Source organism: Herpailurus yagouaroundi, unplaced genomic scaffold (genome assembly GCF_014898765.1).
Source record: "Herpailurus yagouaroundi ecotype Mexico unplaced genomic scaffold, PumYag 77, whole genome shotgun sequence".
Classification (NCBI taxonomy): Eukaryota; Metazoa; Chordata; class Mammalia; order Carnivora; family Felidae; genus Herpailurus; species Herpailurus yagouaroundi.
Window position 1 is genome coordinate 79,501,941 of NW_024412388.1, and position 16,622 is coordinate 79,518,562.

General features: G+C 38.2%; 1 protein-coding gene and 1 pseudogene across 1 annotated transcript in view; one reads left to right on the forward strand and one right to left on the reverse strand.

Moving 5' to 3' along the window:
- Positions 1–16,622, reverse strand: part of DIPK1A (divergent protein kinase domain 1A) — a 107,265-nt gene that overhangs the window by 76,874 nt on the left and 13,769 nt on the right. The gene's annotated exons all lie outside the window — the stretch shown is intronic.
- Positions 6,965–7,878, forward strand: LOC121027484 (F-actin-capping protein subunit alpha-2-like; annotated as a pseudogene).

The following is a 16,622-nucleotide window of genomic DNA, read 5'->3' on the forward strand; positions in this document are numbered from 1 at the left end:
AAAAAAAAAAATCTGCTGCCCTTGAATAAATGCCAAAATACACTGTAAGGAACAGCCAAACTGATCTTAAGCTAATAGCAGATTAACTTTTAGCAAACTCAGAGCTTCACAGAATTAGAGATCTAGTATTAACAGTCTAGGTTAGGGAATTTGCCCTTTTCTGATATGAAAAAATTAAAAAGATGATAGAAAACAATGATTTTCTGGGGAGTCTGGGGGGCTCAGTCGATTAAGTGTCTGACTCTTGATTTCAGCTGAAGTCATGATTCGTGTATACACGGTTCGTGTAATAGAGCTCCATGTTCTGCACTGATAGGGCGGAGCCTGCTTAGGATTCTCTCTCTCCCTCTCTCTCTGCCCCTCCCCTGTGTGCACTATTGCTCATTCTCTCAAATAAATAAACATTAAAAGAAAGAAAAAAATGATTTTCTTAACGCTCTCCTTATCATTGTTCTTATTATGAGCTAAACAAAGAGCAAAGTGCACTGCATACATTATTTCATCTCATTCTCCTAACTCCATGAAATAACTGTATCATCTTCACAATTGTACAGTTAAGGAAAATTAGGCTGAGTATGCTGTCCAAAGGGAAATATCACAAACATGGTAGAGCCAGGACCTGGATCCTGGCATGTCTGACTCTCAAGCTGATGCTCTTAACCACTGTTTTATCCCTGCCTTGTTGTCATATTGGGGGCTTTACAGCATGGGGTGATGATAATGTTCTTTGTCTTTTGTCTAATCACTTTAGAAGGCTATATATGAGCAGACCATCCTCCCACACCCCACCACCCCCCTTCCCCATTTTTTTTCAACGTTTTTTATTTATTTTTGGGACAGAGAGAGACAGAGCATGAATGGGGGAGGGGCAGAGAGAGAGGGAGACACAGAATCGGAAACAGGCTCCAGGCTCTGAGCCATCAGCCCAGAGCCCGACGCGGGGCTCGAACCCACGGACCGCGAGATCGTGACCTGGCTGAAGTCGGACGCTTAACCGACTGCGCCACCCAGGCGCCCCTAAATAAAGATTCATAGAGGAACTGGACTGTTAAGGAGTAAAAGCTGGGTGTTAAGATAGAAAGCCTATGCCACCAGAAGATGTACAATAAAAAGGTTTGACAGCTTTTTAAAAAGTTTTTTAATTCCTAAGTTAACATGTAAGGTTATATTAGTTTCAGGTGTACAATATAGTGATTCAACATTTCCATACATCACCCAATGCTCATCACAAGAGCACTCCTCAATCTCCATCACCTATTTAACCCATCCCCCTTCCAACCTCCCCTCTGGTAGTCATCAGTTTATTCTCTATAGTTAACAGTCTCTTTCTTGGTTTCTCTTTCTCTCTCTCTTTTGTTCCTTTGCTTGTTTGTTTCTTAAATTCCATATATGAGTGAAATCATAGGGGATTTGTCTTTAACTTACTTCGCTTAGCATTATACTAACTCCATCCATGTCATTGCACATGGCAAGATTTTATTCTTTTTATGGCTGAGTAATATTCCATTGTATATAGGTACCACATCTTCTTTATCCATTCATCAGTTGATGGGCATTTGGGCTCTTTCCATAATTTGGCTATTGTTGATAATGCTGCTATAAATATCAGATGTATGTATCTCTTTGAATTAGTGTTTTTTTTATATTTTGGGTAAATGCTCAGTAGTGCAATTGCTGGATCATAGGGTAGCTCTACTTTTAATTTTTAACTGTTTTCTACAGTGCTGTGCCAGTTTGTATTTCCACCAACAGTGCAAAAGTGTTCCTTTTTCTCCACATCTTTACCAATACCTGTTGTTTCTTGTGTTTCTTATTTTGACCATTCTAACAGGTGTGGGGTGATACCTTATTGTAGTTTTGATTTGCATTTCTCTGGTAAGTGATAATGAGCATCTCTGCATGTGTCTGTTGGCCATCTCTTTATCCTCTTTATAGAAATGTCTTCTTTGTAGAAATGTCTGTTCATGTCTTCTGCCCATTTTTTCAATTGAATTATTTATTCTTTTGGTGTTGAGTTGTATACATTCTTTATATATTTTGGATACTAACCTTTTATCAGGTATGTCATTTGCAAATATGTTCTCCCATTCATAATTTGCCTTTTAGCTTTGTCAATTGTTTCCTGCCCCATGCAGAAGCTTTGTATTTTGATGTAGTCCCAATAGTTCAAATTTGTTTTTGTCTTCCTTCCTCAGGGGAACAATCTAGAAAAAGCTGCTATGGCCAACATCAGAGAAATTACTGCCTGTGCCCTCTTCTAGGATTTTTATGGCTTTAGCTCTCACATTTAGGTCTTTCATCCATTTTGAACTTATTTTTGTGTATAGGTTTAAAAAAAGTGGTCCAACATGCACCCCCATGTTTATAGCAGCACTATCAACAATAGCCAAAGTATGGAAAGAGCCCAAATGTCCATCGACTATGAATGCATAAAGAAGATGTGGTATATACATACAATGGAGTATTACTCGGCAATCAAAAAGAATGAAATATTGCCATTTGCAACTACGTGGATGGAACTGGAGGGTATTATGCTAAGTGAAATTAGTTAAAGAAAGACAAATGTCATATGACTTCACTCATATGAAGACTTTAAGAGACAAAACAGATGAACATAAGGGAAGGGAAACAAAAATAATATAAAAACAGGCAGAGGGACAAAACAGAAGAGACTCATAAATATGGAGAACAAACTAAGGGTTACTGGAGGGGTTGTGGGAGGGGGAATAGGTTAAATGGTTAAGGGGCACTAAGGAATCTACTCCTGAAATCATTGTTGCACTATATGCTAACTTGGATGCAAATTTTAAAAAATAAAAAATAAAACAAGTTAAAAAAAAGGGGTCCAGTTTCATTCTTTTGCATGTTGCTGTCCAGTTTTCCCAGCACCATTTGTTGAAGAGACACTTTTTCCCACTGGCTATTCTTCCCTGTTGTGTCGAATATTAATTGACCTTATAATTGTGGGTTTATTTCTGGGTTTTCTATTCTGCTCCATTGATATACATGTCTATTTTTGTACCAGTACCAGAGAATATTATTTTCAAAAGTTATGCTGACAAGTATTGATTATTTAATATGAATGCTAGTAAAGCTTTAATAAAGTTTAGGTTGGCAGAAGAAACACAATTGACCAGGCTATTGATCTTTTACTTAGCTTCTGATCTTTAATCAGATACTTCTCTCTGCTCAGAAAAGTATTACTTAGCAGATGCCTTCCCAAGTTGCAGATACGGTACCTAAGAGGAAATAAGCACTTTCACTCATTCTTCTTTGGAAAACCCTAAACTTAAAAAGTAACTGTCAGGGGCGCCTGGGTGGCGTAGTCGGTTAAGCGTCCGACTTCAGCCAGGTCACGATCTCGCGATCCGTGAGTTCGAGTCCCGCGTCGGGCTCTGGGCTGATGGCTCAGAGCCTGGAGCCTGTTTCCGATTCTGTGTCTCCCTCTCTCTCTGCCCCTTCCCCGTTCATGCTCTGTCTCTCTCTGTCCCCAAAATAAATAAACGTTGAAAAAAAAAAAAAGTAACTGTCAGTTTGCGTCAAAGGTCCATTTCAGGGTTAAAAATCACACCTTGACCTGAGGGTAGTTCCATCATCTTTCATTTATAACGAATTTCAACGTGTACTTTCAAACCAGTCAACATGAAGCTAGTTTAAAACTTAAATGCCATTCTTTATAATAGAAGTAAAAGCATACTTGCTAGTATTATAGAACTTTATACTTAAGGAGTATGTTAGAGTTTTTCACAAGGAGTCATAATCTTTTTTTTTTTTAATGTTTATATTTGAGAGAGAGAGAGAGAAAGAGAGAGAGAGAGAGAGAGAGAGAACATGAACAGGGGAGGGGCAGAGAGAGAGGAAGACACAGAATCCAAAGCAGCCTCCAGGCTCTGAGCTGTCAGGACAGAGCCCAATGCAGGGCTTGAACTCAAGGACCGTGAGATCATGACCTGAGTTAAAGTCACCACCCAACTGACTGAGCTACCCAGGCACCCCTACGCGGAGTCATAATCCTCAATTATGAACCAGGGCAACGCCCACTTTAACCTCTCCCAACACCTAGAGATGAAGCAGCCTCCTAATGATGCTATAATCCTCACCACTTCTCTATGGAGGCAACTTGACATGCGAATCTAAGCTATACCCACCCCCTTAGATGAAGGGCATCCCTTCATGTCCCTAGACATACACTTACTACTTGTCTCTTGAAAGTGTTTATAGATACAGGAAGACAAAAATCACACACAGCTCTCCTTAGTAAATACAGATAGTATTGATTTATATCTACATCATGTATATTTTGTCTAGGCTCTTTCCTCAAGTAAAAATGTAAATTGTTTTCTTATTCAAAGTTCTACAAAAATATTAAGGGAATCTTTTCACATTAGGTAACATAAGTATGCCATTTTTTTAAATTGAAAGTGAAAAACAAAATTTGTGTGACTTTGTAGCTTGTTAAAGCATTTGTTTATTATCACACAAAATAATGACATTTTCTATATTCAGTATGACGTGACAGCATTTTAAAATAACTGGTATACGAATGCTGAGAAATCTTTATATGATAGGTATATTAACATCTCTCAATAAGAAAAAAATACATTGATTTCTCCAAGACAGTCATAAACATATGCCACAAGAAATAGTTTGAAAGGAGAAACTGACAATGTCACTGGTCTGACTTCAAAAAGTTCTTGAAATAGGCAAGTGCACAACATAAATGGCCATAATGTGTTTTAAAAATTCATTCATAAGTTTATAATTTGGGGATATCATAACATTTTATGAGGAAGCTAAAGCATTCCTCTTTTATTACTGAAAATACCGTTATAAGAGAGGCAAGAAAAAACTCTCTTATCAACGATCATTATCATCTCACCGGTAAATGAAGAAAGTAAGGCCAAGAAAAAGGAGCTTGATACAAGGCAAATCACATGCCTGAAATCTCATGATAAAGCATATTACTCATCTTAATATCACATAACATTAGAATTCTTTCTACTTTTCTTTAAGTTCAAAACCAGTTCAATAAAAATGCTTGCTATATAAGACATTTATAACCCCAAACTATCATTTGATATGGTTAATTTCTATCATCTTTGGGGAGGGAAATCTACATAACATAATGACTTTTAAATTTATTTGGTAGATCTAGCTATGGGCCGCTTTTATATTGATCTGACTTAATGGGATCTATTTTAGGTTAACTAATCCTCAGAGATACAAATTCCTTAATAAAGCAGTCAGAAGTATTTTTAAATATTAACCAAAACATTCATAAATCATGTCAAGTAATGCATTAGCAAGACCAAAACACCTCACTTTCTGCTTCTATTTGCAGCTTTCGAAGCATACCTCTCTGCTTTCCCACCTTCCCAAACACCCTCTTGTACTCCATGATACCCCTTTCCTTCATATTCCACTCTTCTATCAACTAGAAAAATGATCACATGTAATTTACATATATCAAATGACTGAAGTTAATTTACACTATAACACTGGCTAATCCCAAAGTACTGGTATAACCCCCTACTTAAGACTGGGACATCACCAAGCATAAAGATTTTCTTTTTCGGGGATAGAAAAAGGAAGTTTGAAATCATGCATTATCTACAGGTAAACCTTATGTAGACCTATTAGGATAATTGCTGGGGGTGGAGGGGAATATCCCTTGTTACTCTGCCCTCCCTAACATAGACTGCTAAAAACCCAACCATCCTCTGCCTCCCTTTCCTTTTCTTTGCTTGCCTGTTTAGAACACAGCAGCTGAACACACTTATACTGACTTAAAACATAGGCATTAAAGGCCAATGACAGCATCTAAACACAGTACCACACTTCTTCCTCCCACGTTAACATTCAGTGACCTCTGGCAATTAAGAATTTGATTTCTTTTGGGGCGCCTGGGTGGCGCAGTTGGTTAAGCGTCCGACTTCAGCCAGGTCACGATCTCGCGGTCCGTGAGTTCGAGCCCCGCGTCGGGCTCTGGGCTGATGGCTCAGAGCCTGGAGCCTGTTTCCGATTCTGTGTCTCCCTCTCTCTCTGCCCCTCCCCCGTTCATGCTCTGTCTCTCTCTGTCCCAAAAATAAATAAATGTTGAAAAAAAAAAAAGAATTTGATTTCTTTTAAAATACACTTTTGTGGGGTGCCTGAGTGGCTTGGTGATTAAGCGTCCAACTGTTGATCTCAGCTCAGGTCTTGATTTTGGTGTTGTGAGTTCAAGTCCTGTGCTGGGCTCTGTGCTGGGTGCGGCCCCAAAGTAACAAAATAATAAATAGATAGATAGATTAATTTAAAAAGTGTACTTTCAGAATGTAGCCCCTTCATCAATGGGGGTAATGTGTCATTGAAATCTCGCTTTTTTATTTGCAGACCCCCAAGAAAATTTTGAAAGCTATACATCCCTTGGCACATCCTTAAATTGATACTTAAAATCTTTCACCGTAAGTCTAAATAGTTGCAAAGGAGTAACTTCTAACATATTGTAAATATTGAATTTTTAAAAGTTTATTTATATATTTTTGAGGTGGGGTAGACAGAGAGGGAGAGAGAATCCCAAGCAGGTTCTGGGCTATCAGCACAGAGCCCAACACAGGGCTGAACTCAGAAACCGTGAAATAATGACTTGAGCCGAAGTCAAGAGTTGTACACTTAACAAACTGAGCCACCCAAACGCCCCTCACACAAATTATTTCTAACGTATTTTATGTTTGAAAGTTTTTTACTGGACAGTGTTATATTTTTCCTCAACAAAAATCTGCCTATGAATTAAAAATAAACTTCTCTTTATTTTCTGTAATAAAAGACTTCAAGTATTAAAACAATTTCTTCTGGCTTGAGTTTTCTTTACAATTATTATTACTAACCAATCAATTAAAATATAAATATACTGCAAAATTTTATTTTAAAGATTCTTAAACATAATAACACTTTATTAAAGAGATGGGTGTGAGGGGAAGTCAGGTGGTCACTGCCACCACGCCCACCACAGTATGTCACCAGAAGGAAAATGGCAGATCTGGAGAAGCAGTTGTCTAATGAGGAGAAGGTATGTACAGCAGCAAAATTCATTATTCATGCCCCTCCTGGAGAATTTAATGAGGTGTTTAATGATGTTCGGTTACTGCCTAACAATGATAATTTTTTCAGGGAAGGGACAACTCATGCATTTGCACAGTCTATAACTTGGACAGTTTACTCCAGTAAAAATTGAAGGTTATGAAGATCAGGAATTGATAACAGTACATGGCAACTTGGGAAATGGAAAGTTTTTGGATCCTGAAACCAGAATCTTTTTCAAATTTGATCACTTAAGAAAGGAAACAACTGATCCAAGACCATATGAAGCAGAAAATGCAGTTGAGTCATAGGGAACTTCAGTAGAAACTGCTCTTTGAGTTTATGTGAAAGAACATTATCCAAATGGGGTCTGCACTGTATATGGTAAACAACAACAACAACAACAACAAAAACGAGATGGATAGCAAATCATTATTGAATGAATAGAAAGCCATCAGTTCCAAGCAAAAAGTTTTGGAATGGTCATTGGAGGTCAGATTGGAAATTTACCATCACTCCTTCAACCACTCAAGTGGTTGGCATCTGAAAACTCAGGTTCATTATTATGAAGATGGTAATGTTCAGTTAGTGAGTCATAAATATATACAAGATTCCCTAACGGTGTCTAACGAAGTGCAAATAGCAAAAGAATTGATAAAAACTGTAGAAGCTGCAGAAAATGAATACCAGACTGCCATCGGTGAGAATTATCAGACAGTACTTTCAAACTTTACATAGTCAGTTGCCAGTTACATGCGCTGAGATTGACTGGAACAAGACCTTAGCTACAGGATTGGCAAAAAGATGCAGAACGCATAAGATGAACATTGCATGATTGGATCACTTTAGTGTCTTTGAGTTTTAAAAAAAAATCATTGCAGGGGCGCCTGGGTGGCTCAGACGGTTGGGCGTCCATCTCCAGCTCAGGTCATGATCACACAGTTCGAGAGTTTGAGCCCCGCATCAGGCTCTGTGCTGACAGCTCGGAGCCTGGAGCCTGCTTCAATCCCTGTGTCTCTTTCTCTCTCTGCCCCTCCCCAAGTTGTGCTCTGTCTCTCTATGTCTCTCAAAAAATAAATAAATGTAAAAAAAAATTTTTTTTTAAATCATTGCAAAAGTATTCAGAACTGTCAAGCTACCCGATCAAATAGGCTGCTGCCATTTAAAATTGCTGTAATTAGTTTGGTTAGAGCACAGAGCTTACCTAATCAACCATTATTTTTCATTTCTTTTGTTCAAAGAGGATTGAAAATCAGTTTAGTTTAAGTGTTTTTTACTTTCTGTTATATTTCTTACAATTATGAGATGCTTCCTCTAGATTCATGTTAAAGGTTTTTGAAGTGTTTCAAAAATATTTTACTTATCATAACCCTAAAATTGTGTCTTTTGGTTTACGAAGTGAATAACTTTTGATATTTGCCCAGTTCTTTTTAATGGGGTCAACATGGACATTCTAGTTTAATGTGGTTGATGGATTTAACCATATAGACTGCTAAAGAAATTATCTACCTTTTCCCCTTTACTTCCTCCATTTATGTAAGATTGAGATTAGAGGGAAAGCATTTTCTTTTTTTTTTTTTTTTCTTGAGGGAAAGCATTTTCTACATCAATTATGTTTGAACCTTTCAAGAAGGTCATTTAGCTAGCTTAGTGTTTAACTAAACTTTGTTTTTTATTTTTTTTAAGTTTATTTATTTATTTTGAGAGAGAGAGAGAATGCATGTGCACAAACTGTGGGGGGCAGAAAGAAAAGGAAATGGAGAATCCCAAGCAGGCTCCCTGTTGTCAGCACAGAGCCCTACAGTCGCAGAGCTTGATCCCACATACCTTGAGATCACGACCTAAGCCAATATCAAGAGTCAGACGCTTAACCAACTGAGCCATCCAGGTGCCCGTAAGTAAACTTTTTAAAAACAAGGCCAATGTCTAATGATTTTTTGAGATTCTGAAATTAAATGAGAATACTTACTTCAGGGGGGCCTGGGTGGCTCAGTCGGTTAAGCGTTGGACTCTTGGTTTTGGCTCAGGTCATGATCTCACGGTTCATGTGTTTGAGCCCCGCATCAGGCTCTGTGCTGACAGCGTGAGGCCTGCTTGGGATTCTCTCTCTCCCTTTCTCTTCATCCCTCCCCTGCTCTTTCAAGATAAATAAATAAAACTTAAAAAAATTTTAAAAAGAGAATACTTATTTCAGAAATGCATTTAATGCTTTTTTTCTTGTGGCAGTTACACAAATTAGCTTGAATTCCATATGTCCCTGAGTTATTTTTACCATAAAGCCATAAATGTATTATAACAAGGGAAATCATAATATATATAATCCTGAACTCATAAAAAAATAAATGAATAAGAGGCGCCTGGGTAGCTCAGTTGGTTGAGCGTCTGGCTTAGGCTCAGGTCATGATCTTGTGGTCAGCGGGGTTTGAGCTCAGCGTCAGGCTCTGTGCGTCAAGCTTGGAGCCTGGAGCCTGCTTCAGATTCTGTGTCTCCCTCTCTCCCTCTCAAAAAGAAACATTAAGAAAATTTTTAAAAATAAATGAATAAAATAAAAAATAAAAAAAGATATGGGTGAGATTTTTCTTCTTCAATTCATTCACATTTCCATGTAGTGACTATTATTTTATTGCCAGGATAAAATAGGGCTCAGCACCAATTCTATCCCTACTTTAGTTTTCATAATGTTAAATGGTGAGGAACCTGCTTCACATAAATGAGGGAGGAGAATGGACGTCTTGTTAGAGCAATTATTTCTCAATGCTTCAAACTTTTTTGAACAATGTAAAATAAATATAACAGTAACCTACTATCAAAAATATACTTAATAGTCTATTAGTTAATTAGCAAACCAATTAGGCTTTCTCTCAGTTTTGTGAGAACAAAAAAATTGGAAATTATTTGAATTGCAAAAGGAACTATTATCCATCGTTACTTGAGACAGTGTTACTTAATCATCCACTATCTTCGCACAGATACCAGTATTCTCCATTGCCCTTTGGTGTCCTGGTGTTTTTACATCCGGGGACCTTTGTGAGATATGAACTAGAGCAATATGCCTTTCTTTTGTAATCATGTGAGAAGGGCAACAGTGAAAGAGAAGTGGGAGAACAGACCCCACACCTCCATCAGAAGCACATTCCTCAGGAAGAATAATGTTAGGAAAAGTATGTGGGGAATGTAAAGACCTACAAATGGCTCCCTTAAACCAGGCCCCTTGAAAAGTGTACCCATTTAAAGATAAAAGTGAAGGGCTCCTGGGTGGCTCAGTCGGTTGAGCGTCAGACTTCAGCTTAGGTCATGATCTCCTGGTCCGTGAGTTCGAGCCCCGCGTCAAGCTTTGTGCTGACAGCTCAGAGCCTGGAGGCTGCTTCGGACTCTGTGTCTCCCTCTCTCTCTGTTCCTCCCCCACTCACACTCTGTCTCTCTCTCAAAAATAAATAAACATTAAAAAAAATTTTTTTAAAAAGATAAAAGTGAATGTGCATCTGCAGCCCACAGTACCAGCACCAGCACAGGGACTCCATGGAAGTGAGCAGTACATGATTTTTGATGAGAGAAAACTGCAAAAGCAAAATGATAAGCACCAAAAATAGCAACACGATATATCAAAGGAAGAACCCCACCTAAAAGCTAAGAATCAGACTGAAGCAAATTAAGTTGTTGCTTAAAGCATAATAATTAAAGCCTTTAAATTTACCAAATCATTCTGCTATTACAGAATAAAAAGGCTTGTTTATCCCTTCTTCTCTGTCCTGGGGGAATAAATTATCTCATGAGTCTTTTACTTCACCAGAGTGCTATTTAAAAGCTGATGAAATGTTTAAGCAATTGATTACATTAATAAAAAAGTCTTTACAGGACAGAGGTACGATCAAAACCAAAGGGTAGGTAACACTGATTAAGAGGAAAGGATATGCTCTCTGACAGTAATGCCAAGGTCACAGTTTTTGCCTGCCTGTCTCCTGCTTTTTAGTTAGATCTCAGATTATTATCCCTTCCACAAGAAGGTTCTCCAACCAGCTGGCCAAATAGATGTCCTGATACTCATTATCACATAACCTATTTTAATTATTGCATTGTGCACATAGCTGCCCAATGTTTTTGTTGCTTATTTTTTAAAATGCATTTATTATTTATTCATCAGTGCCAAAACAACTCCAAAAACTCCCAAAAGCAACATGTGAATTCTATGAGAGCAGAGATCTATCATGTCACTGCTGCAAGTTCAGTGCTTACCTGGTACCGAACACATAATAACCTTGTTGATGATAGTCTATAGAAATCAGGCACAATGGGAATGCAATCTGGTGCAGCTACTCTGGAAAACAGTATGGAGGTTCCTCAAAAAACTAAAAATAGAACTACCCTACGACCCAGCAATTGCACTACTAGGCATTTATCCATGGGATACAGGTGTGTCATTTCAAAGGGACACATGCACCCCCATGTTTACAGCAGCACTAACAATAGCCAAAGTATGGAAAGAGCCCAAACGTCCATCGATGGGTGAATGGATAAAGAAGATGTGGTGTGTATATATATGTGTATACACACACACACACACACACACACACACACACACACACACACACACAATGGAGTATTACTCAGCAATCAAAAAGAATGAAATCTTGCCATTTGCAACTACGTGGATGGAACTGGAGGGTATTATGCTAAGTGAAATCAGTCAGTCAAAGAAAGACAAAAATCATATGACTCATATGAGGACTTTAATAGACAAAACAGATGAACATAAGGGAAGGGAAACAAAAATAATATAAAAACAGGCAGGGGGACAAAACAGAAGAGACTCATAAATATGGAGAACAAACTGAGGGTTACTGGAGGGGTTGTGGGAGGGAGGATGAGCTAAATGGGTAAGGGGCACTAAGGAATCTACTCCTGAAATCATTGTTACACTATATGCTAACTAATTTGGATGTAAAATTTAAAAAACAAAAAGTAAAATTAAAAAAAGAAAAAGAAATCAGATGCAAAATTGATGATAATTCTAAGACTCTAATCTTTGAATAGTTTTTTCTCTTTTTTACTAAAGTAAACTGTTGATATTATACAAGATTTTCTGAAAAATTGTGTCATTACATCTTTATTCCTCTGAAGTTATTTACCCTAATTCTCTTGTCTTTATTGAAATAATTTATAAATTATGTAATGCTTAAATAAACATTGCAGCCATTAAGGCAAACAGGTTAGGTAAATATTCATAAGACAGATAGTTTAAAATTCACATTGGGGAGTGGGGTGGGAGGGAGGGGAAAGTGTGTGATGGGCATTGAGGAGGGCACCTGTTGGGATGAGCAATGGGTGTTGTATGGAAACCAATTTGACAATAAATTTCAAAAAATAAATAAATGAAAATTTAAGAAAAGGAAAATAAAATAAATAAAATAAAATTCACATCAGGATTTTCAGTTCAAGATGGTAGATTAAAGATGTGTGTTTACTACTTACAGCTTACAAAACCACACTCAAATAAGGGAGAACAAAAGGAAAGAAAAGTTAAGGGGTTCACCAGTGGATGAAAGATACAACAAAATTTCTAGAATTCAAAAAGCAGATGGAATTGTGTTGATGGATGAGACAGCCAGAGAAAGCCACAGCCCACAAGGCAACCTAAGAGCTGGAAGCCAAAATGCTTGTTGGAATGCTAGGAGGAATCTAGAGAGCCAATCTGCCCTGGAACACCTGATGGCTCTGGGCTCTAGGCCAGCAGGTACAAGGGAGGAGAGAAGGGAGAAGTGGGGCTAAAGACAGTGGGAATAATTGAAGGTCTGTACTTGGAACTGTGCTGGTTGGCATCCGCATCTACTTCCCCCACCCCCACACAGATCACAGGCATCCTGGCATTAATCCTCAGTTGAAAAGCCAGATAATTGAAAGAACAAATGACCTGGGGAAAGTAAAGGCATCTAGGGGGAGTGTGCCCACAGTAGAGCACTCCTCCAGCACAAGGTCAGGGTCTGAGCACAGGCCTAGAGCAAGCAGGCCAGTCAAGGCATCTTGCCCTACACTGAAGGCTCAGTCAGCCATCCACACAGTTGATAGGTCTAGGGGGAAAAGAGACCAACTTTTAAAATGACATAGAAGGGGTGCCTGGGTCGCTCAGTTGGTTGAGCATCCGACTCTGGCTCAGGTCATGATCTCACAGTTTGTGGGTTTGAGACCCACATCAGGCTCCGTACTGACAGCCTGGAGCTCAGAGCCTGGAGCCTGCTTTGGATTCTGTGTCTCCTTCTCTCTCTGCCCCTTCCCTGCTCATGCTTTGTCTCTCTCTGTCTCTCAAAAATAAATGTTAAAAAAATTTTTTTAAATAAAAAAATGGAAAATAAAATGGCACAGAAAATAGGGGCGCCTGGGTGGCTCAGTTGGTTAAGCCTCTGACTTCAGTTCAGGTCATGATCTCGCAGTTTGTGAGTTTAAGTCCTGAGTTGGGCTCTGTGCTGACAGCTCAGAGCCTGGAGCCTGAAGCCTGCTTCAGATTCTGTATCTCCATCTCGCTCTCTGCCCCTCCCCCACTTGTGCTCTGTCTCTGTTTCTATCTCTCTCTCTCAAAAATAAACATTAAAAAAAATAATAAAATGGCATAGAAAATCCATATCAGTTCCTCAGTCCTTCTTTCTTAAAATATGAATAGACAACCAAGGATTACCAGGCACATGGGGAAATCAGGCAGCATGAGAAAGAACTGAGAAAAACACATAAAGAATAGGAAACCACAAAAAAGGAACAAATAACTTGGAAGAACTCTTTTGAATTTAGTTTAAAATTCTTAGAATTTTTTTATTTTTTTACTGTTTATTTATTTTTGAGAGAGAGAGAGAGCAAGGAAGGGGCACAGAGAGAGGGAGACAGAGAATCCGAAGCAGGCTCCGCCCTGACAGGCTGACAGCAGCAAGCCCGATGTGGGGTTTGAACTCATGAACCACGAGTTCACAACCTGAACTGAAGTCAGACGCTCGACTGACTGAGCTACCCAGGCACCCCTAAAATTCTTAGTATTTAAAGAGTGATTAGAAAATGAAAGCAAATCAACAGATTATCTAGAAAGCAAAATTGAGAAACACAGAATGAAAGTATATGGATAAAAATATGGAAATAATAGAGAAACTATAAGAGACATAAACAGTCAATCTAAGAGGTACAACATTTGACTAATAAGAGCCCCAAAAAGAGGGAACAGAAAAAAGAGAGGGGAAAACTATTTAACAAATAATAGAATTCCCCCAGAGCTGAAGAAAGACCCAAGTCTTAAGACTGGAAGGGCTCAGTAAGTACTCAATACAACTAACTGATAAAAGACCTACATCTATACATTTCTTCATGGAATTTCAAAACAAGTATAAAAAAGAGACCCTGAACAAGGAACAAAGGTCACCCAGAAAGGATCGATAAACAAACTGGCTTCTTGTCAGCAACAGAGGATGTTAGAAAACAATGGAACCACGTCTTCACATTTTCTAAAGGAAATTATTTTCAGCCTGAATTCTACACCCAGCCCAACTACGAACAAGTTCTAAGATACAATATATACAGTTTTAGACATGACTCAGAAAGTTTATTTCCCATATATCCTTTCTAAAGAACTTATTTCAGGATACACTCCAGTAAAATGATGGCAAAATCAGGACAGTAAAAGTGGATCCTGTGGAAGACAAGATCCTGAGAAAAGTGATTCCAACCCAGGAGAAGAGTGGAGGGAGATCCTTGTAACACAGCTGTCTGGTAACCTAGAAAAGCAGTTGGTTACAAAGGGGGATGCCACAGAATAGAAAACATAACTGAATGTATATAGGAAGTGAGGCTATGACAAAGGCATATTATTATACCAAAAAAAAAAAAAAATTAGAAGAAGAAAGGCAACTAGAAACTTCCTGGAAAAAAAAAAAAGAGGCACAAAGAAGCTACATTTCAAATATGAAGCAAGCTTACATTTACCCCAGTTGATAAGGAATTAACGGAGTACGAGAAAAGAGGATCTGGTTGTTATTGATCATAGAATCTTGAGAGTCCAGAGTTCATTACTCTGGGCTTTGAGAGAAGAAAATGTAATCCTAGCACACAAATTGGCTCTACACTAAATATTTATAGAATCATATTTTACGGAATACTAAAAATAGAGATGCTCTTCATCTTAGGCCAGAACTAACTTTGATACATTTGGTGTCAAGACAAATTTCAGGATCCTAAAAGAAATCCTGGTCAAAAGTGTTTCACTCTTATTTTCTGTGTACATGGCACGAGATGATAAGCAATTCCTATTTGCAGTACTCTCCCTAAAGGTGACAGTTGTTCATTACTCAAATGGTCCAGCACTCCAGAACTAGCTCAGTTCACTTGGATTTGCGGGCAGATGTCAGAAGAAATGTCTGCTCCCCACAGCTGAGCAGACAGTCATCCAGAAAAATAAGGTATATTGACTATTCAGGGAAGAAACTGTGCCCCATAGTAATCACAAATCATAACTCTGTTACTTTAATACAGATCTCAAAGGATAGGCTTTTGAATTATTCTTTAATAGGAATATTAAAAAGCAAGCAAGGAGCACCTAGCTGGCTCAGTCGGTTAAGCATTCAACTCTTGAATTTGGCTCAGGTCATGATCTCATGGTTCATGTCTGTCAGCACAGAGCCTGCTTGGGATTCTCTCTCTTCCTCTCCCTCTGCCACTCCCCTGCTTGCATGCTCTCTCTCTTTCTCTCCCTCCCTCTCTCTCTCTCTCAAAAAAAATAAATAAACTTAAAAAAAAAAGCAAACAAGTATGATTTCTAAGCAAAAAGAAAGTTTTTATTTATAGGGAATGAGCAAACATCACATGTTCTCTTCCCCACTGGCAGAAATATGGTTTAGCTTTTGGAAAAGGGCAAATACTTGCAGTAATTTGCTTAATAACAAGAAGGATTTGTCCTTGTCTGTTAATCCTACTGCTTTCCTGACAAGGAGAAAGTAACTTCATGCTGCAGTCAGTGGGTCTCAGGTTCATAAGGGAGATTTTCCTTTATAGGAATAATTAGCAGGTCATAACAGTATGATACTATTTATAGTTTTCATCTTTTAGATTCAACTTATATGGAGCTTTGGTTGTCCTTGGTAATAGGACAAAATATAAAAGCTATCAACTTTGACAATATGAAAGTGTCGCTGACAGAAAGTGAGAAAAACAGATGGAAAAAGAAGCACATGTTCTAATGCTCCTTTTTGAAAATGGGGGAGTCAACAAAGATTGTCAAAAGTGGACGAAATGAGAATCACTGTCAGTGTCTAAAGTTACTAAGTTAAGTGCAGAGGAAGTAAAATTATAATACGACTGCTGTATCAAGCACTGGAAGAGAGAATGGGAGGACTATAGTATAAGAGGGCTGAACACTCATTTTTTATTTATTTTTTATTTATTTTTTATTTTTTATTTATTTATTTATATATGAAATTTATTGTCAAATTGGTTTCCATACAACACCCAGTGCTCATCCCAAAAGGTGCCCTCCTCAATACCCGTCACCCACCCCCCCATCAACCCTCAGTTTGTTCTCAGTTCTCAACAGTCTCTTA